Genomic DNA, 20,689 nt, shown 5'->3' with positions numbered 1-20,689 from the left:
TGAAGTTTTTGAAATTCTTATGCAATTCAATTGTGTGATCTAAGTTATCAGCAGAGGTGTGTATTTCAGAGTACCTGTGAGAGTCTTCATTTTTTTCCATCAGTCTTCTTGAAGACACAACACTCTAGGATTTACAAAGAGAATGTAGAGAAAAAGCATTAGAATAATGCAATTTGCCAAGATATAACAGATTTTTAGGAATCTCATGCAATTTTTGAACACATGTTAACACATTTATACACATGTAACTCAAAGAAAGTTAAGCATCATTTCATTCTTTTTTTCCCCAAGGAATGACAAAGCTACTTTTAATCCTTTGGGGTGAGCCCCATGGGAATAAAAAACATGGGGAAGAGGTAACTCTGTCAGTCCCACGGCCAGGGGCAGAGAGGCTACCTGAGGAGAAGGAAGCACGAAAGGCACCTGCTGCAGACGCAGGGACACTGGTGAATGGCAGGAGGGTTGCGCATGAAGCCACAAAGCTACTTGGGTTTCTCCTTCTTCTCATTTGCCTTTTTCTGCTTTTGCCGCATGATCTCTGAGTCCCTCTGCTTGCAGGTGGCATCAGAAAGCTGGTCATCTCGGTGCTTTGTCTTACATAAGTTACTCTGCTTTTCCATATTTTCTGGTGGGTGAGCTCACGCTGGTTACCGTGGGTCATGGCATTGACGACACACTGGGAGGCCAAGGTGGGAGAATCACTTGAGTCTACAAGTTTGAGACCAGCCGGGGCAACATGGTGAGACCCGGTCTTTAACAAAAGTAGGCCGGGCGCGGTGGCTCAAGCCTGTAATCCCAGCACTTTGGGAGGCCGAGACGGGCGGATCGCGAGGTCAGGAGATCGAGACCATCCTGGCTAACACGGTGAAACTCCGTCTCTACTAAAGATACAAAAACTAGCCGGGTGAGGTGGCGGGCGCCTGTAGTCCCAGCTACTCGGGAGGCTGAGGCAGGAGAATGGTGTAAACCCGGGAGGCGGAGCTTGCAGTGAGCTGAGATCCGGCCACTGCACTCCAGTCTGGGCAACAGAGCGAGACTCCGCCTCAAAAAAAAAAAAAAAAAAAAAAAAAAAAAAAAAAAACAAAAGTAAAAAAAATTAGCTGGACATGGTGGCACATGCTCATGGTCCTAGCTACTCAGGAGACTGAGATGGGAGGATTGAGCCCAGGGTCAGTTTGAGCGGTGATTGTGCCATTACACTTCAGTCTGGGAGAAGGAGCAAGAGTCTCTCTTAATAAATAAATAAATAAGAAATAATAATTAAAAGATTTAAAAAATCTGCTCTTTGATAGAGAGGAAACTCAGTTTTTCAAACAATCTGAAAATTATTAAAGACATTGTGAGGCAAATTCCTCTCTCTCTCTCTTTTGTTTTTGTTTGTTTGTTTTTTTTAACAATTTACTCAAAAGTTGAACAACTCTTTTACTATTTCTTGTTAACACTACAGGAAAATATTACTCAAAAGAAAACCTCAGAACAAGAATTCCTGAGGACAAAAAGAAAAAACAGAAAACCAAATTCTATCTTTGTATCAGTGTATTACTAATGATAAGGATACTTTGGATAAAACCTTATAAACAGATTCATCCAATCTCAATCAGCTTTGACCACACAAGATTTCCATTGCCTTTTATTTATTTTTTTTTTAAAAATTGAGACTAGGTCTTGCTGTGTTGATCAGGGTGGTCTCAAACTCCTGGCCTCAAGCAATCTTCTGCCTTGGCCTCCCAAAGTGCTAAAATTACAGGTGTGAACCAGCACACCTGGTCCCATAAACCTTTTATAACCTGTTACAAATTTTTTTTCACTCTTTTTCCCCAAACTTTCTGTATCCATTCAGTTTTATCTTTTTCTCTTTTCTTCCCTTATTTTTTCACCAATCATTTTGTTTTTTATTTCTTTAATTTAAAAGAATCTTTAAGGCCAGGTGCAGTGGCTCACGCCTATAATCCTAGCACTTTGGGAGGCCGAGGCAGGTGAATCACGAGGTCAGGAGATCGAGATCATTCTGGCTAACATGGTGAAACCCCATCTCTACTAAATACACAAAAAATTAGCCAGGTGTGGTGGGGGGCACCTGTAGTCCCAGCTACTCGGGAGGCTGACGCAGGAGAATGGAGTGAACCCAAGGGGCGGAGCTTGCAGTGAGCAGAGATCGTGCCACTGCATTCCAACCTGGACGACTCTGTCTCAAAAAAAAAAAGAACCACACAAAATTACTTTTCCTTGAACAAAAAGAACACATCCTCATGTTTTTTTTTTTTTTTTTTTTTTTTTTGAGACGGAGTCTCGCTCTCGCCCGGGCTGGAGTGCAGTGGCCGGATCTCGGCTCGCTGCAAGCTCTGCCTCCCGGGTTCACGCCATGCTCCCGCCTCAGCCTCCGGAGTAGCTGGGACTACAGGCGCCCGCCACCTCGCCCGGCTAGTTTTTTGTATTTTTTAGTAGAGACGGGGTTTCACAGTGTTAGCCAGGATGGTCTCGATCTCCTGACCTCGTGATCCGCCCGTCTCGGCCTCCCAAAGTGCTGGGATTACAGGCTTGAGCCACCGCGCCCTCCCCATCCTCATGTTTTTAAAATAACTTTCTTTACCAAAGACACTTGCTACTGTTCTTATGTACTTTGTATACAGAATTATCTTATATCTAAGAGTTTTAATTACATATATTAACTATAACTTTAGCTCTTAGTAATGCTAATTTCCAGCAAAAATCCTAGTAAGTAAACAATTTTTTTTTTTTTTTGAGACAGAATCACTCTGTTGCTCAGGCTGGAGTGCAGTGGCATGATCTCAGCTCACTGCAACCTCTGCCTCCTGGGTTCAAGTGATTCTTGTGCCTGGGCCACCCAAGTAACCCAGGTGTGTGTCACTATGCCTGGCTAATTTTTATATTTTCAGTAGAGACGAGGTTTCACCATGTCGGCTAGGCTGGTCTTGAACTCCTGGCCTCAAGTGATTTACCCACCTTGGACTTCCAAAGTATTGGGATTACAGGTGTGAACCACTGTGCCTGGTCAAGCAATTTTGATTATTTGGTATCAGGTGCAGAGCCCACCACAGAGGATAGAGCAGTCAAGACAATGCCTGGAGGATTTGACTCTTTCTAGCATGGCCAGGAGACACAGCTGGGTCAGGGAGGACATACTGGGCTTGGTTTGACCTTGTAGTTGGTGGCCTAAAAGGATATGCATATGTATTTAGGTCTCATCATGGCCACCTCTCTAGGCCACAGAATCTAACAACTCAAAACCAAAGATATAAGCTCATAGATAAACCAAGAAAATATCAAAAATGTCACAGAAGCCACAGTTTTATTACCTAAAAAAAAAAAAAGCAGAGACAGCATATATTAGTATGACCAGTATACCCAAGCAAAAATGTCTAAAATTCTGAAGATATTTATATTTTATTTTACCAGCAATTTAAAATCTAGCTTTACTTAATAGAGACGACTAAAGTCATGCGAATTTGAAAAGCATTTGGGCTATTTACTTTATGAGTGCTCATTTATTCGTAGGTCAATTTGGTACCCTGTAGACAATATGCAAACAGACATGTTTATACATGTATACATAAAGATACAGGCAGTCAGGTGTGGTGTGGTGGTATGTCCCTGTGGTCCCAGCTACTTAGGAGACTGAGGTGGCAGTTCAGCCTGGGCAATTTAGTGTGACCTTGCCTCTAAAAAAAGTTAAAAATAAAAAAAAGTTTTACTTTTTTTTTTTTTTTTGAGGCGGAGTCTCGCTCTGTCGCCCGGACTGGAGTGCAGTGGCCGGATCTCAGCTCACTGCAAGCTCCGTCTCCCAGGTTTATGCCATTCTCCTGCCTCAGCCTCCTGAGTAGCTGGGACTACAGGCGCCCGCCACCTCGCCCGGCTAGTTTTTGTATTTTTAGTAGAGATGGGGTTTCACCGTGTTAGCCAGGATGGTCTCGATCTCCTGACCTCGTGATCCGCCTGTCTCGGCCTCCCAAAGTGCTGGGATTACAGGCTTGAGCCACCGCGCCCGGCCCTAAGTTTTACTTAAAATATAGACACCTAGGTGTGGTAGTTCATGCCTTGTAATCTCAGGCCTTTGGGAGGCTGAGGCAGGAGGATCACTTGAGTCCAGGAGTTCAAGATTAGCCTGAGCACCATAGCAAGATCCCATTTATACAAAAAATATTAGCCAGGTGTGGTGGTGTGTGCCTGTGGTCCTAGCTACTCAGGAAGCTGAGGCAGGATGATCACTTGAGCCCAGGTAGTCAAGGCTTCAATGAGCTATAATCATACCACTGTACTCCAGCCTGGGCAACAAAGTAAGACATTGTCTCAAAAATTAGTAAGTTGGGCATGGTGGCTCATGCCTGTAATCCCAGCACTTTGGGAGGCGAGGTGGGTGGATCATTTGCGGACCAGAGTTTGAGACCAGCCTGGCCAACATGGTGAAACCCCATCTCTACTAAAAATACAAAAATTAGCTGGGCCAGGTGGTGCATGCTTGGAGTTCCAGCTACTCTGGAGGCTGAGGCACAAGAATCATTTAAGCCCAGGAGGTGGAGGTTGCAGTGAGCTGAAATTATGCCACTACACTCCAGCCTGGGCAACAGAGTGAGAGTCTATCTCAAAAATAATAATAATAATAATTAATTAATTAATTAAAAAATACAGACAAACATACAGACTTAACAGCTTCAATTTAAAAAATTTTAGCAATTAGATATGTAAAACTCACTATTTTATTTATTTTTTATTGAGATATGGTCTTACTATGTTGAGTATGCTAACCTTAAACTTCTGAGCTCAAGCAATCCTTCCGCCTCAGCCTCCAGGTAGCTGGGACCAATGGCACATGCCACTGTGCCCAGCTTAAAACCTACTAGTTAACAAAAGGACAATTAAATTAAGTCGTGCCTCTGTAAATGGAACAAGTTAAAGTATCTGTCTTACATGGCCAAAGCCTTTCCCTCGTTTTAGAGGAAACAGAGTAGCAAATTTACATCTCAATGTAAAGAGAAGGAATGTAAGGGTTTTTAAGAAGGAGTCTGGCTGTGTTAGAGGAAGATTAAACATGGATGCCAAGGTCAAAGTCATAGGAATTTACTATAGATTTTACAAGGAAACATAAGATAAGCCTAGAGAAAATTCAGAAACCTTTTCCAAATAATCAACTGAATGCTAGAAAGCTGTATTTTGGAGACCAATCTTGTTAGATATGTGGTTTTAAAATTTAGTTTATGTTTCTTAACTGGATCACTGAGCTCAGGGCAGACCCCATTAAAAAACAGGGCCAAAAAAGCATTTGCAGCTTCTAGGGTCTAAGACTAGTATATGTGAAAAGCAGGTAGAGCTGGAAGGAGAGCATCTAGAACCCCAGAAATCCAGGATCCCATTTTAACACTGAATCCTGGGTCCTTAAAAAGAGGGTAACACTAAGCCAGGTGCGGTGGCTCATGCCTGTAATCCTAGCACTTTGGGAGGCTAAGGTGGATGGATCGCCTGAGGTCAGGAGTTCGAGACCAGCCTGGCCAACATAGTGAGACCCCGTCTCTACTAAAAATGCAAAAAGTTATCTGGGTGTGATGGGGGGCACCTGTAATCCCAGCTACGAGGGAGGCTGAGGCAGGAGATTCACTCGAATCTGGAAGGCAGAGGTTGCAGTGAGCCGAGATCGCGCCATTGCACTCCAGCCTGGGCAACAAGAGCGAAACTCCATCTCAAACAAACAAACAAACAAACGGAAACACTGTGGGATCAGGCTGTGCAATGTTTCCACATTGCACCTTGTTGCAAGGATATTCCCCCAAGGCTGGTGGGTGACTCAACATCAGTTTGCCTACTCTGTGATCAAATCATCCCCCATGGGAGTCTTATCACCTGGTGGTGGGTGTTCCTACAGCCTCCAGGTGTCCAAACCACACCTCTCTTGATCTAAACGCAGGAAGAATTAAGTAGCTTCCTGTAGTAATAACCATTTGTGATAACCACTGCTAGCCTCCTCCAAAACTGCAGCCCTTACCAGTGACCCACCAGTCTTCACACACAGAAAGGTCAGGTTTCTCTCACAGTACAAAATAATCCCTGCCCCAAAAGGCAGAGAGATCAGGAAACTCAGCGCAAAAGAGAGCGGAACTTTAGACATGAGAGTAACCTGCCCATGACTCTTGAGGCTCCAGGAGGAAAAGAAAAGACCCTAAAAAGGAGATGTATGGCACATTTTTCTGTGTTCCTCAAGGGGGTCTCAGGGCCATTAGATATCCCCTCCAGACCTCTGTATGTGGAAATGAAAGTGGCAAAAAAGCCACTCAGTGGCTCATGCCCGTAGTCCCAACACTTTGGGAGGCTTAGGCGGGAGGATTACTTGAGCCCAAGAGTTTGAGACCAGCCTGGGCAACATAGTGGGACCCCATTGCTACAAAAAATGAAAACATTAACCAGGCCTGGTAGTGTGTACCTGAGGTCCTAGCTATTTGAGAGGCTGAAGTGGGAGGATCCCTTGGGAAGTCAAGGCTGCAGTGAGCCGTGATTGTGCCACTGCACTCCAGCCTGGGCAACAGAGTGAAACCTTGTTTAAAAAAAAAAAAAAAGAAAGAAAGAAAAGAAAAGAAAAAAGGCAAAAAGGAAGTAGAAGTGGGAAGAAATGGAAGAACAAATCTTAGAGGAGCCAATTTGGAGATTTTAAGCTTTCTTGGCCACTGAAATTTTATATTTTTCTCAGCAAAAATCTTGCCAATAAAAAAGGAACCAAATAGAAGAACCAAACATATAATTAAAAACAAAATTCAGGCTGGGCACGGTGGCTCATGCCTGTAACCCCAGCACTTTGGGAGGCCAAGGCGGGTGGATCACGAGGTTCGGAGATCAAGACCATCCTGGCTAACATGGTGAAACACCGTCTCTACTAAAAATACAAAAAATCAGCCGGGCGTGGTGGCAGGCGCCTGTAGTCCCAGCTACTCAGGAGGCTGAGGCAGGAGAATGGCGTAAACCCGGGAGGTGGAGCTTGCAGTGAGCTGAGATCGCACCACTGCACTCCAGCCTGGGCGACAGAGTGAGACTCCGTCTCAAAACAAACAAACAAACAAACACGAAATTCAGTCGACTGGAAAAAATTCCCAGAAACAGGAGCCAAAAGAAAAAGATAAAGAAAAAGGCTTTTTTTTTTTTTTTTTTTGAGACAGGGTCTCCCTTTGTCACCCTGGCTGGAGTGCAGTGGCACAATCACAGCTTACTGCAGCCTCAACCTTCCAGGTTTAAGTGATCCTCCTACCTCAGCCTCTCAAGTAGCTGGGACCACAAGTACGTGTCACAACACTGGGCTCATTTTTTATTTTTTGTGGAAATGGGATTTCACTATGTTGCCCAGACTGATCTTGAACTGCTGGCCTCAAGTGATCCTCCCAACTCGGCCTCCCAAAGTGCTGGGATTATAGGTGTGAGCCACTGCACCTGGCCAGTTTTCGCTTTTCAAAAAAAAAAAAGGAAAAAAAGAAAAAACAGAAAACAAAAACATTATAGTCTAAATATCAGCTTTTGATTAAGCTGACTTCTGAATGACCATAAAGATTAAAAAATATATATTTTCAAATCCCTTACTATCAGATTTTATCCAGGACAAACAGCCAATATTCCTGGCTTTTGAACTTTTTACCAAAGATATCTTCCAAGCGACTCACAAAAACCAAAACACCTTAACCAAGATTATGACTAAACCAAGGATGTATAAGGCATCGCCAAAGAGGTGCAAATCAGTCCTCACAAGATTCAGAACCACCCCAAAGATAGCTCCAAGAAAGGAAAGTTTCATTAGATACAAATGGGGTACAACCCACATTTCTGTCTGACCATATCCCTATACATATCAGTCAAAGCAGATTTAAAGACAAGGAGTATTTCTTTTTTTTTTTTTTTAAACTTAGACTGGGTTTTCCATTTATTTCTCCCTTTCTCTGCACATAATAAAGCCCCAAAGCACTTAGCTCTGGTTTCTTTCTTTCTTTCTTTATTTTTATTTTATTTATTTATTTATTTATTTATTTTTATTATACTTTAAGTTCTAGGGTACATGTGCATAACGTTTATATCATGTATAACTCCCCAATGCAATCCCTCCCTCCTCCCCCCTCCCCCTGATAGGCCCCAGTGTGTGATGTTCCCCTTCCCGAGTCCAAGTGATCTCATTGTTCAGTTCCCACCTGTGAGTGAGAACATGCGGTGTTTGGTATTCTCTTCTTGTGATAGTTTGCTAAGAATGATGGTTTCCAGCTGCATCCATGTCCCTACAAAGGACGCAAACTCATCCTTTTTGATGGCTGCATAGTATTCCATGGTGTATATGTGCCACATTTTCTTAATCCAGTCTGTCACAGATGGACATTTGGGTTGATTCCAAGTCTTTGCTATTGTGAATAGTGCCGCAATAAACATGCGTGTGCATGTGTCTTTGTAGTAGAGTAATTTATAATCCTTTGGGTATATACCCAGTAGTGGGATGGCTGGGTCTTATGGTACATCTAGTTCTAGATCCTTGAGGAATCGCCATACTGTTTTCCATAATGGTTGAACTAGTTTACAATCCCACCAACAGTGTAAAAGTGTTCCTATTTCTCCACACCCTCTCCAACATCTATTGTTTCCTGACTTCTTAATGATTGCCATTCTAACTGGTGTGAGATGGTATCTCATTGTGGTTTTGATTTGCATTTCTCTGATGGCGAGTGATGACGAGCATTTTTTCATGTGTCTGTTGGCTGTATGGATGTCTTCTTTTGAGAAATGTCTGTTCATATCCTTTCCCCACTTTTGATGGGGTTGTTTGTTTTTTTCTTGTATATTTGTTTGAGTTCTTTGTAGATTCTGGATATTAGCCCTTTGTCAGATGAGTAGGTTGCAAAAATTTTCTCCCATTCTGTAGGTTGCCTGTTCACTGTGATGGTAGTTTCTTTTGCTGTGCAAAAGCTCTTTAGTTTAATTAGATCCCATTTGTCAATTTTGGCTTTTGCTGCCGTTGCTTTTGGTGTTTTAGACATGAAGTCCTTGCCCATGCCTATGTCCTGAATGGTACTACCTAGATTTTCTTCTAGGGTTTTTATGGTATTAGGTCTAACATTTAAGTCTCTAATCCATCTTGAATTAATTTTCGTATAAGGGGTAAGGAAAGGATCCAGTTTCAGCTTTCTACTTATGGCTAGCCAATTTTCCCAGCACTTTTATTAAATAGGGAATCCTTTCCCCATTTCTTGTTTTTGTCAGGTTTGTCAAAGATCAGATGGCTGTAGATGTGTGGTATTATTTCTGAGGACTCTGTTCTGTTCCATTGGTCTATTTCTCTGTTGTGGTACCAGTACCATGCTGTTTTGGTTACTGTAGCCTCGTAGTACAGTTTGAAGTCAGGTAGCATGACGCCTCCAGCTTTGTCCTTTTGACCTAGGATTGTCTTGGCAATGCGGGCTCTTTTTTGGTTCCATATGAACTTTAAAGCAGTTTTTTCCAATTCTGTGAAGAAAGTCATTGGTAGCTTGATGGGGATGGCATTGAATCTATAAATAACCTTGGGCAGTATGGCCATTTTCACGATATTGATTCTTCCTATCCATGAGCATGGTATGTTCTTCCATTTGTTTGTGTCCTCTTTGATTTCACTGAGCAGTGGTTTGTAGTTCTCGACAAGGAGTATTTCTAAAGATAAAGAAGTTCATTTTGCAATGATAAAAAGGTCATTTAAACAAGAAGACGTAATAATTGATTTTATTATTTATTTATTTATTTATTTTTATTATACTTTAAGTTCTAGGGTACATGTGCATAACGTTTATATCATGTATAACTCCCCAATGCAATCCCTCCCTCCTCCCCCCTCCCCCTGATAGGCCCCAGTGTGTGATGTTCCCCTTCCCGAGTCCAAGTGATCTCATTGTTCAGTTCCCACCTGTGAGTGAGAACATGCGGTGTTTGGTATTCTCTTCTTGTGATAGTTTGCTAAGAATGATGGTTTCCAGCTGCATCCATGTCCCTACAAAGGACGCAAACTCATCCTTTTTGATGGCTGCATAGTATTCCATGGTGTATATGTGCCACATTTTCTTAATCCAGTCTGTCACAGATGGACATTTGGGTTGATTCCAAGTCTTTGCTATTGTGAATAGTGCCGCAATAAACATGCGTGTGCATGTGTCTTTGTAGTAGAGTAATTTATAATCCTTTGGGTATATACCCAGTAGTGGGATGGCTGGGTCTTATGTACATCTAGTTCTAGATCCTTGAGGAATCGCCATACTGTTTTCCATAATGGTTGAACTAGTTTACAATCCCACCAACAGTGTAAAAGTGTTCCTATTTCTCCACACCCTCTCCAACATCTATTGTTTCCTGACTTCTTAATGATTGCCATTCTAACTGGTGTGAGATGGTATCTCATTGTGGTTTTGATTTGCATTTCTCTGATGGCGAGTGATGACGAGCATTTTTTCATGTGTCTGTTGGCTGTATGGATGTCTTCTTTTGAGAAATGTCTGTTCATATCCTTTCCCCACTTTTGATGGGGTTGTTTGTTTTTTTCTTGTATATTTGTTTGAGTTCTTTGTAGATTCTGGATATTAGCCCTTTGTCAGATGAGTAGGTTGCAAAAATTTTCTCCCATTCTGTAGGTTGCCTGTTCACTGTGATGGTAGTTTCTTTTGCTGTGCAAAAGCTCTTTAGTTTAATTAGATCCCATTTGTCAATTTTGGCTTTTGCTGCCGTTGCTTTTGGTGTTTTAGACATGAAGTCCTTGCCCATGCCTATGTCCTGAATGGTACTACCTAGATTTTCTTCTAGGGTTTTTATGGTATTAGGTCTAACATTTAAGTCTCTAATCCATCTTGAATTAATTTTCGTATAAGGGGTAAGGAAAGGATCCAGTTTCAGCTTTCTACTTATGGCTAGCCAATTTTCCCAGCACTTTTATTAAATAGGGAATCCTTTCCCCATTTCTTGTTTTTGTCAGGTTTGTCAAAGATCAGATGGCTGTAGATGTGTGGTATTATTTCTGAGGACTCTGTTCTGTTCCATTGGTCTATTTCTCTGTTGTGGTACCAGTACCATGCTGTTTTGGTTACTGTAGCCTCGTAGTACAGTTTGAAGTCAGGTAGCATGACGCCTCCAGCTTTGTCCTTTTGACCTAGGATTGTCTTGGCAATGCGGGCTCTTTTTTGGTTCCATATGAACTTTAAAGCAGTTTTTTCCAATTCTGTGAAGAAAGTCATTGGTAGCTTGATGGGGATGGCATTGAATCTATAAATAACCTTGGGCAGTATGGCCATTTTCACGATATTGATTCTTCCTATCCATGAGCATGGTATGTTCTTCCATTTGTTTGTGTCCTCTTTGATTTCACTGAGCAGTGGTTTGTAGTTCTCGACAAGGAGTATTTCTAAAGATAAAGAAGTTCATTTTGCAATGATAAAAAGGTCATTTAAACAAGAAGACGTAATAATTGATTTTATTTATTTATTTATTTTGAGACAGGGTCTCTCTCTGTCACCCAGGTGAAGTACAGTGGCATGATGTCAGCTCTACCTCTCAGGTGCAAACTCCACCTCCCAGGCTCAAGCTATCCTCCCACCTCAGCCTCCCAGGTAGCTGGGACTACAGGCATGCACCACCATGCCTAGCTAATTTTTAAATTTTTTTCTACATATAGAGTCTTGCCATGTTTCCCAGGCTGGTCTCAAACTCCTGGGCTCAAGCAACCCACCTGCCTCAGCCTCCCAAAGTGCTGGGATTACAGGGATGAGCCACCGTGCCCAGCCAAGAAGATGTAACAATTCTAAGTGCACGTGCACCTCATAACAGCTTCAAGGTATATGAAAGCAAAACATTGATGAAAGAGAAATAGATCTCCAGGCATCCTTGGAGGTTTTAATGCTTCTCTTTCAGTGTGTGATGGGATAAGAAGACAAAATATCAATAAGGTTATAGAAGATTTGCATAGGCCGGGTGCAGTGGCTCACACCTGTAATCCCAACACTTTGGGAGGCCGAGGTGGGCGGATCACCTGAGGTCTGGAGTTCGAGACTAGCCCTACCAAAATGGAGAAACCCTGTCTCTACTAAAAATACAAAATTAGGCGGGCATGATGGCACATGCCTGTAATCCCAGCTACTCGGGAGGCTGAGGCAGGAGAATCGCTTGAACCTGGGAGGCGGAGGGTGCAGTGAGCCGAGATTGTACCACTGCACTCCAGCCTGGGCAACAAGAGTGAAACTCTGTCTCAAAAAACAAACAAACAAACAAACAAAAAGATTTGGATAACACTCTCATAATTTTGACCCGATTTACATGTTTAGATAATCTAATAATTGCAGAGTATACATTCCTTATAAGTTCTTTCCATTGATCAAGATATACTTTTGCTGCTGCATTATATAATCAATTTAAAAATAGTACCATTTACAAAAGTATCAAAATATAAAATACCTAGGAATAAAAAATTAACTTTAAAATAATTTAAAAAATTTTTTTATTTTTTAGACATAGTCTTGCTCTGTGGCCCAGGCTGGAGTGCAGTGGCACGATCTTGGCTCACTGCAACCTCTGCCTCCCGGGTTCACGCCATTCTCTTGCCTCAGCCTCCCGAGTAGCTGGGATTACAGGCGCCTGCCACTACGCCCGGCTAATTTTTGTATTTTTAGTAGAGACAGGGTTTCACCGTGTTAGCCAGGATGGTCTTGATCTCCGAACCTCGTGATCCACCCACCTTGGTGTCCCAAAGTGCTGGGACTACAGGTATGAGCCACCGCGCCCGGCTGGAATAAAAAATTTAATCAACAATGTGCAAAACCTACACATTGAAGAACATTAAATATTACAGTGAGAAATTAAAGACCTAAATAAATGGAGTGGTAAATTGTGTTCATGGATTGGAAGCACCCATCTTATTAAGATGTCAACTCTCTTGATATTGGTTCATAGAGCCAAAGCCATCCCAACCAAAATCCTAGCAGAATTATTTAAATAGAAAGGAGCAAGTTGATTGTAAAGCTTATATGAAGTTGCAAAGAATCTAGAACAGCTGAAATAATCTTGAGAAGGACAAAGTTGGGAGACTTCAACACTTGATTTCAAAAATTATTAAAAGCACTTTGGGAGTCTGAGGCAGGAAGATTGCTTGAGCCCTGGAGTTCAAGACCAGCCTGTCTCTACAAAAAATAAAAAATTAGGCTGGGCACAGTGGCTCAAGCCTGAAATCCCAGCACTTTGGGAGGCTGAACTGGGCGGATCATGAGGTCAGGAGATCGAGACCATCCTGGCTAACACGGTGAAACCCCATCTCTACTAAAAATACAAAAATTAGCCGGGCGTGGTGGCAGGCGCCTGTAATCCCAGCTACTCGGGAGGCTGAGGCAAGAGAATGGCATGAACCTGGGAGGCGGAGCTTGCAGTGAGCTGAGATCTGGCCACTGCACTCCAGCCTGGGCGACAGAGCAAGACTCCGTCTCAAAAAATAAAAAAAAAAGTAAAAAAAAAAAAAAAATAATAAATTAGCCAGGCATGGTGGCACATACCTGTGGTCTCAGCTACTCAGGAAGTTAAGGTGGGAGGATTTCTTGAGCCCAGGAGTGAGCCCTGATCACACCACTTGCACACCAACCTGGGTGACAGAGCAAGACCCTGATCTCAAAAAATAAAATAAAATAAAATAAAATAACTAAAAAGCTACAGTCATCAAAACTGTGATACTATTGTAAGTAGATCAATGGAATCCAGAAATAGACCCACACATACACAGTGAATTGGTTTTTTACAAAGGTGCCAGGGAAATTCAATGGGGAAATTGATAGGCCAACAAATATGACTAGAACAACTAGATATTTGGAAAAATTATAATTTTATATTACATTTGTAGTACACATTTATGACAAATTACAATTTTAAGCCTATGTTATCCATGTTCTGGGAAATAAATTATATATGTTACTCCTATACAGTTTTCTCAAGCCACAGGAGTATTATTTATTAAGTAAGCTTTGTTAAGGGGCTGCAGTAACATTGTGGACACCAGGGTATCATTTAGAAAACAGTTTGAATTTATTAAATAATGCTTTATATTCTGGATGATATAATACAAATGGCCTTCTGTTTTTAGTTCCTCCACTTACATTCATGATAGAAGTTTCTAATTCCATTTATGACCAATAATACGTATTTGTGAGACTGCTAGCAGGTGATGGAAATACAGGTGTTACCTCCTCACAAAATGAAATTTCACAAACAAATAGCTAAATTGATTGAAAGAATTAATAGATCTACTGTAGTTTATTTCTAAAGCATCTTTCTCCTGACCTCTTCCAGGAGGTTGGGGGGGTGGGTCTGAAAGTTCCTCTAATCCTGCCTTCGTCTTTGGGGTGACTGGCCCCCATCCTAAAGCTGCATAGGAGTTGCCAGCCATCAGTCAACTAATTAGCATGCAAAAGTATATTTATCGCTTCAGAGAGTCCAAGGATTTTAGGAGTTATATGCCAGGAAGTGGAAGACCAAATATATATTTCACAATGTTCAGTGACTAATGAAGGTTAATCAAAAAGGAAGTTCCTGTTCTAACAAACTAAAATGTAAATGTAATTTAGTTTTGAAAGCCCTTTCTACAGATTGTGTTTTGAGAGTGGTTTCTTGAGGAGAAAAGATCAGGCTGCTGTGTGATTCTGACTCCCAGATCAAGGGGGCTTTGTAATTGGGTCAAGCTTGGTATTCCCCAAGGAGTTCCTGTCTTCAAAAGGGCCTATTGATACCAGAGGGTAAAGTTACAGCTGGAGTAACAGCACAGTTTCTTTCTTATCATTCCAACAATCCAGGAAAGTCTCCCAATGCTGGGACAAAAGCTCCCACCATGAAAGACGTGTTTTCTCTTCCATATAGTGTCAGAGACACACCATAAACTCTCTCTCTCTCTCTTTCCTGCCACCCTATTTTCGCAGTGTTTTTCCCACTCTGGTCTGTGCAGTCAATGACATTTCCATTACTATAATGTTACTTGACATGTTCAAGTAACTGGAGGAATGATTAGATTACATTCTCTTTACAGTTGCCCTTCAGCATCTGTGATTTATTGATTCTAGGAGCCCCCTTTGGATAGCAAAATCCATGGATGCCCAAGTCCCTTATATAAAATGGTGTAGTAGCTGGGGATGGTGGTGCATACCTGTAATCCCACTTACTCAGGAGGCTGAGGCAGGAGGACTGCTGGAGCCCAGAAGTTTGAGACCAGCCTGGGCAACAATAGTAAGACCCTGTCTCAGAAAAAAAAAAAAAGAGAGAAAGAAAATGAGAGAAAATGGGGCAGTACATCCTCTTGTATACTTTACATCATCTTCAGATTACTTTTAATAGCCAATATAATATCAATGTCATATAAATACTTGTTATACTGCATTTTAAAATTTGTATTATTTTTATTGTTGTATTTTTCTTTTACCAAATATATTCAATCCCCAGTTGGTTGAATCTGAAGATGCGGAACCCACAGGTAGGAAGAGACAACGGTAATTAAATAACATGCCTGAGGACACACTTTTAACACTAACACTGTCACTACAGCTTGCTTTCTTCTTTCTTTCCTTTCTTTCTTTCTTGCTTGCTTGCTTGCTTTCTTGCTTTCTCTCTCACTCTCTTTTCTTTTCTTTCCTTCTTTCTCTTTCTCCTTCCTCTTTTTTCCTTCCTTCCTTCCTTCCTTCCTTCCTCCCTCCCTTCCTCCCTCCCTCCCTCCCTCCCTCCCTTCCTCCCTCCTCCCTCCCTCCCTCCCTCCCTCCCTTCCTTCCTTCCTTCCTTCCTTCCTTCCTCCCTCCCTCCATCTTTTTGTCTTTCTTTTTCTTTCTTGTTTTGAGACCGAGTCTTGCTCTGTCATTCAGGCTGAAGTGCACTGGCATGATGTTGGCTCACTTCAATCTCTGCCTCCCAGGTTCAAGCAATTCTCATGCCTCAGCCTCCTGAGTAGCTGGGGCTACAGGCATGCACCACCATGCCCAGCTATTTTTGTATTGCTTTTTTTTTTAGTTGAGACATGGTTTCACCATGTTGGCCAGCCTGGTCTGGAACTCCTGATCTCAAGTGATTCGTCCGCCTCAGCCTCTGAAAGTGCTGGGATTACAAGCGTGAGTCACTGTGTCTGGCCTGCAGGTTACTTTCTAAGGCCTCCTACTACCTGTTACAAATGATCTCTCAGGAAGGATAACATTTGCAAGTGGGTCATCTCAACCATTTTGTGTTGATTCTTAATTTGCTATTTTATGGAGCATGTACCAAGGGCCAAGCTAAGTGCTTTATCCACATTTTTCTAATGTAATCCCTATGACACACTCTCAAATAGATACTTCTACTTCTCCATTTTACAATTAACTTACTTTGGGTCAGAGAATTAGGTGATGATAGAGCTGGATTTCAAAAGCAGATCTGCCACACCGGAAAAAGGCCTTATGAATACAGTGAATGTTGAAAGCCTTCACCTGAAGGTATCACCAACCTCTTTCAGCATTAAAATTCCACAATGGAGAAAGGCCTTAAAAAAAAACAAACAAGCCAAAAAAAAAAAAAAAAAAAGACAATCTGAGCTCAGAGGGTGACAATCCTGACCTATCCCAAATCCTATGGATCTTTTTTGTTACTCTCTTTGTATTTTCTATCACTTGGTCACCTAATCTAAGCAGAAAAACTATATTAGGCAGCATAGGATGAGATACAGCAAAATGCAAGAAACTGCTTTGCCTTTGGGGAGAGTTTCATCTTGTTAAGATTTAGTTAAGCAGTGGGTCTCATTATGTTGCCCAAGCTGGTCTCAAACTCCTGACCTCAAGTGAGCCTCCTGCCTGAGTCTTCTGAAGTGCTGAGATTATAGGTGTAAACCACTATGCCCAGCCAAGCAATGGCTTGGCTTTTCTTTTCTTTTCTTTTTTGAGATGGAGTTTCACTCTTGTTGCCCAGGCTGGAGTGCAATGGCACGATCTTGGCTCACTGCAACCTCCGCTTCCTGGGTTCAAGCAATTCTCCTGCCTCAGCCTCCCAAGTAGCTGGGATTACAAGCATGCACCACCACACCCAGCTAATTTTTGTATTTTTAGTAGAGACGGGGTTTCTCCATGTTGATCAGGCTGGTCTCAAACTCCCGACCTCAGGTGATCTGCCCACCTCGGCTTCCCAAAGTTCTGGGATTACAGGTGTGAGCCACTGCGCCAGGCCAAGTAGTGGTTTTCAATTTAAGATACATACTAGAATCATCTGTGAAACTGTTTTTTTTTCATTTTGGAGACAGGGTTTTGCTCTGTCATCTGGGCTAGAGTGCGGTGGCATGTTCATAGCTCACTGTAACCTCAAACTCTTGGGCTAAAGTGATCCTCCTGCCTTGGCCTCCCAAAGTGTTGGGATTACAGGTGTGAGCCATTGTGCCTGGCCCATCTGTGGAACTTTAATAAATACTGATGACAGAAATTCTGATTTAATTGGTCTGGGGTGAAGGCTGGGCAACAGGACTTTTCAAAACGTCCCAGGTATTCTAATGTGCAACCAAGGCTGAGAACCAGGGTGAAGGTAGAAAGAAGATGGTATAAATGAAAAAACATTAGAGCAACTACAATGTACAAAATGGCATATTTTGAAATATATTTATTTCCGTGAAGGTTATCATAATCGAAATTGAGTCATTCATGTTAAATAAAACAAAACAACAAAACAACCTGGACAAATAGAGCCAGGGAAGGCTATGAAGAGAGGATTCTCATGCATGTATACCTGATAAAAACTATCATAAAAGATTCTGCAAATAATACAACATTGCACAAAGGCCATCATAATGTTACACAAAAAATATTTTTGCAGGGACATCTACCCAGTAACTGCCTGTCTAGCCCAGACTGGCGTCACCCTTGTTATTGATCTTCATAGCCAAGGATAATTATTTCAAATCAATTATATAACCTCCTCATTTTTTTTCCTTTAAAAAATCTTTGTCTTTCTTTACCTCCCTGAACACACACATAGTTTACTATGGCATGCATACTCCTGTTGTAATGCTCTATTCCCACATAAACATCATTTTCTTTTAGAGAGTCTCTCTCTGTTTGTTATTTAGGTTGACATTCCTTACCTCCTTCCACAAAGGACATGATATGGCTAAAAAACTATTGGGTACAGAATGAATTCCACTGAAGAGCACAGAGTTTGAGGTACTCATCGAATAGGCCAAAGAGGGGCTAGGACATGTGAGGTCGGTATTGAAATAATTCAGGTACATTTTTATTTCTCTGGTTTTGGTTTGCAAGGCAGCAGTGGCAGATTTTAGAAAAAAATAGTTCTTAGAAAAGAGCTGATTGGTCCAGGTACTGTTTCTAGGTGACTAGTCCAAGACTGTTTCCAGGCAATTGATTGGTCCAGAAGCTGTTTTCAGGCTGCCTAGCCAGTAGATTGCCTTGTCTCCAAGGGTTACTCAATCTACAAAGTGATAACAGGTCTCCAAGGCTTGTGTGGAATTAAAATGTTTCCCAGCACATAAGCTTATTGAAGAAAATACCAGTATTTTAACGATGACTCATAGGCACACTGTACATTTCTTTGATCCATCTTCCCTAAGGGTTATGCATTGCTTATAATGCAGAAGCTTTCTAAATGATTTTTTCACAAGTCAAGGAGTGGCTGGAGCTATTCTATGAAAAATTTATAGCTGTTAAAAGAGCAACTTTAAACTATTTCATACAGTTTAACTGTTGAACTATTTCCAGTCTTTTCTTTCCCCTTCTCAAGAGTAGATGAAGCTGTTCTCAGTTTAATATCAGAAGAGAAAGAATGATGTAAACAATGATGGTATAATAATACATGAAGAAAACCAAATAAAAGGGTAAAATCACTGCAATCCTATAATCTTAATACTTAACAATTTTTATTTTCACGTAGTTTTCTTCTAACCTAAGGTCAATATTATTTGGACAATGATATACATAAAATTTAAGGCTTAACTGTCAACCGTATGTTTAAAAGTACTTTCAGTGCCAGGTGCAGTGGCTCACACCTATAATCCCAGCACTTTGGGAGGCTGAGGTGGGAGAATTACTTGAGGCCAGGAGTTGGAGGCCAGCTTAGCCAACATGGTGAAACCCCATCTCTACTAAAAATACAAAAATTAGGCAGGCGTGTTGGCACGTGCCTGTAATTCCAGCTTCTTGGGAGGCTAAGGCATGAGAATCGCTTGAACTCAGGAAGCAGAGGTTGCAGTGTGACAAGATCACACCACTACACTCCAGCCTGGGCGACAGAACGAGACTCCATCTCAAAAAAAAAAAAAAAAAAAAAAAAAAAAAGAGGGATTTTTAGTTGATTTTATTGTGGCTAACCACATTAAAAAAAAAAAAAAACATGATATGATTTGTGAGCAAAATTAATGTTTTTATCTTCAGATTCAATGGATCTTTTGAGCAGCACACACACATATGCTGGACATTCATTTTACCAATTATCTCATTAAAAAACAACAGCAATAAACATTTGTGAAGAAGCCCTATTGTGGCAGGCTGTGTGATAAGGACTGGAGATATGGCTGGGACGAAAACAGACAAAATCCTCTTTCTCTAGAAGGGAAAAATAGGCTATAACAATCACAGCAAACACAAAATGGTTGTTGTTCCATGTGCTTTGCGTGTATAAACTCATTTAGCTCTCCTAACAACCCCATGAAGTAGATGCTATCATTATCTCCATTTTACAGGTGAGGGAACCAGTGCACAGAAAGGTGAGGTAACCTGATGAAGATGCACAGCTAGAGAGCATGAGAGCTAGGATTTGAACCCAGGCATGTGGCTCCACAGGCTACATGCTTAACTGCTGTGCTGTTCTTTCTATAATCCTCTATTCTATGTATTCTGGTGACACAAGGAACCAAAAGTTTTCCTTTTCCTTTCTCAAATATTTTCGTTTTTGCTTCAAATATTTAACTATTTGAAAGCTAGGGCCAGGTATGGTGGCTCTTGTCTGTATTCCTAGCACTTTGGGAGGCCCAGGTGGGAGGATCACTTGAGCTCAGGAGTTTGAGGCCAGCCTGGGAAACACAGTGAGACCTTGTCGCTACAAAAAATTTAAAAAGCTAGCTGGGTGCAGTGGCATGCACCTGTAGTTCCAGCTACTGGGGAAGCTGAGGTGGGAGGATCACTTAAGCCCAGGAGGTCGAGGCTGCAGTGAGCTGTGAATGAGCCACGGCACTCCAGCGTGGGCGACAGTCAAGACCCTGTCTCAGGAAAAAAAAAAAAAAATTCCAGACACTTAAAATCATGGTTGCTCTTAAAAGCACAGCTTTGGCCGGGCGCGGTGGCTCAAGCCTGTAATCCCAGCACTTTGGGAGGCCGAGACGGCGGATCGCGAGGTCAGGAGATCGAGACCATCCTGGCTAACACGGTGAACCCCGTCTCTACTAAAAATACAAAAAACTAGCCGGGCGAGATGGCGGGCGCCTGTAGTCCCAGCTACTCGGGAGGCTGAGGCAGGAGAATGGCGTAAACCCGGAGGCGGAGCTTGCAGTGAGCTGAGATCCGGCCACTGCACTCCAGTCCGGCGACAGAGCGAGACTCCGCCTCAAAAAAAAAAAAAAAGCACAGCTTTGGCCGGGCGCGGTGGCTCAAGCCTGTAATCCCAGCACTTGGGAGGCCGAGACGGGTAGATCACGAGGTCAGCAGATCGAGACCATCCTGGCTAACACGGTGAA

General features: G+C 42.0%; 1 pseudogene; it reads right to left on the bottom strand.

The window, feature by feature from the left end:
* Nucleotides 1–482: 482 nt before the first annotated feature.
* On the bottom strand, nt 483–661 carry LOC117098007 (annotated as a pseudogene).
* Between the last annotated feature and the right edge of the window lie 20,028 nt (nt 662–20,689).

Source organism: Trachypithecus francoisi, unplaced genomic scaffold (genome assembly GCF_009764315.1).
Source record: "Trachypithecus francoisi isolate TF-2019V2 unplaced genomic scaffold, Tfra_2.0 Lachesis_group15, whole genome shotgun sequence".
Classification (NCBI taxonomy): Eukaryota; Metazoa; Chordata; class Mammalia; order Primates; family Cercopithecidae; genus Trachypithecus; species Trachypithecus francoisi.
The sequence above is the reverse complement of the archived record's forward strand: the minus strand, read 5'-3'. Positions and strand labels throughout refer to the sequence as shown.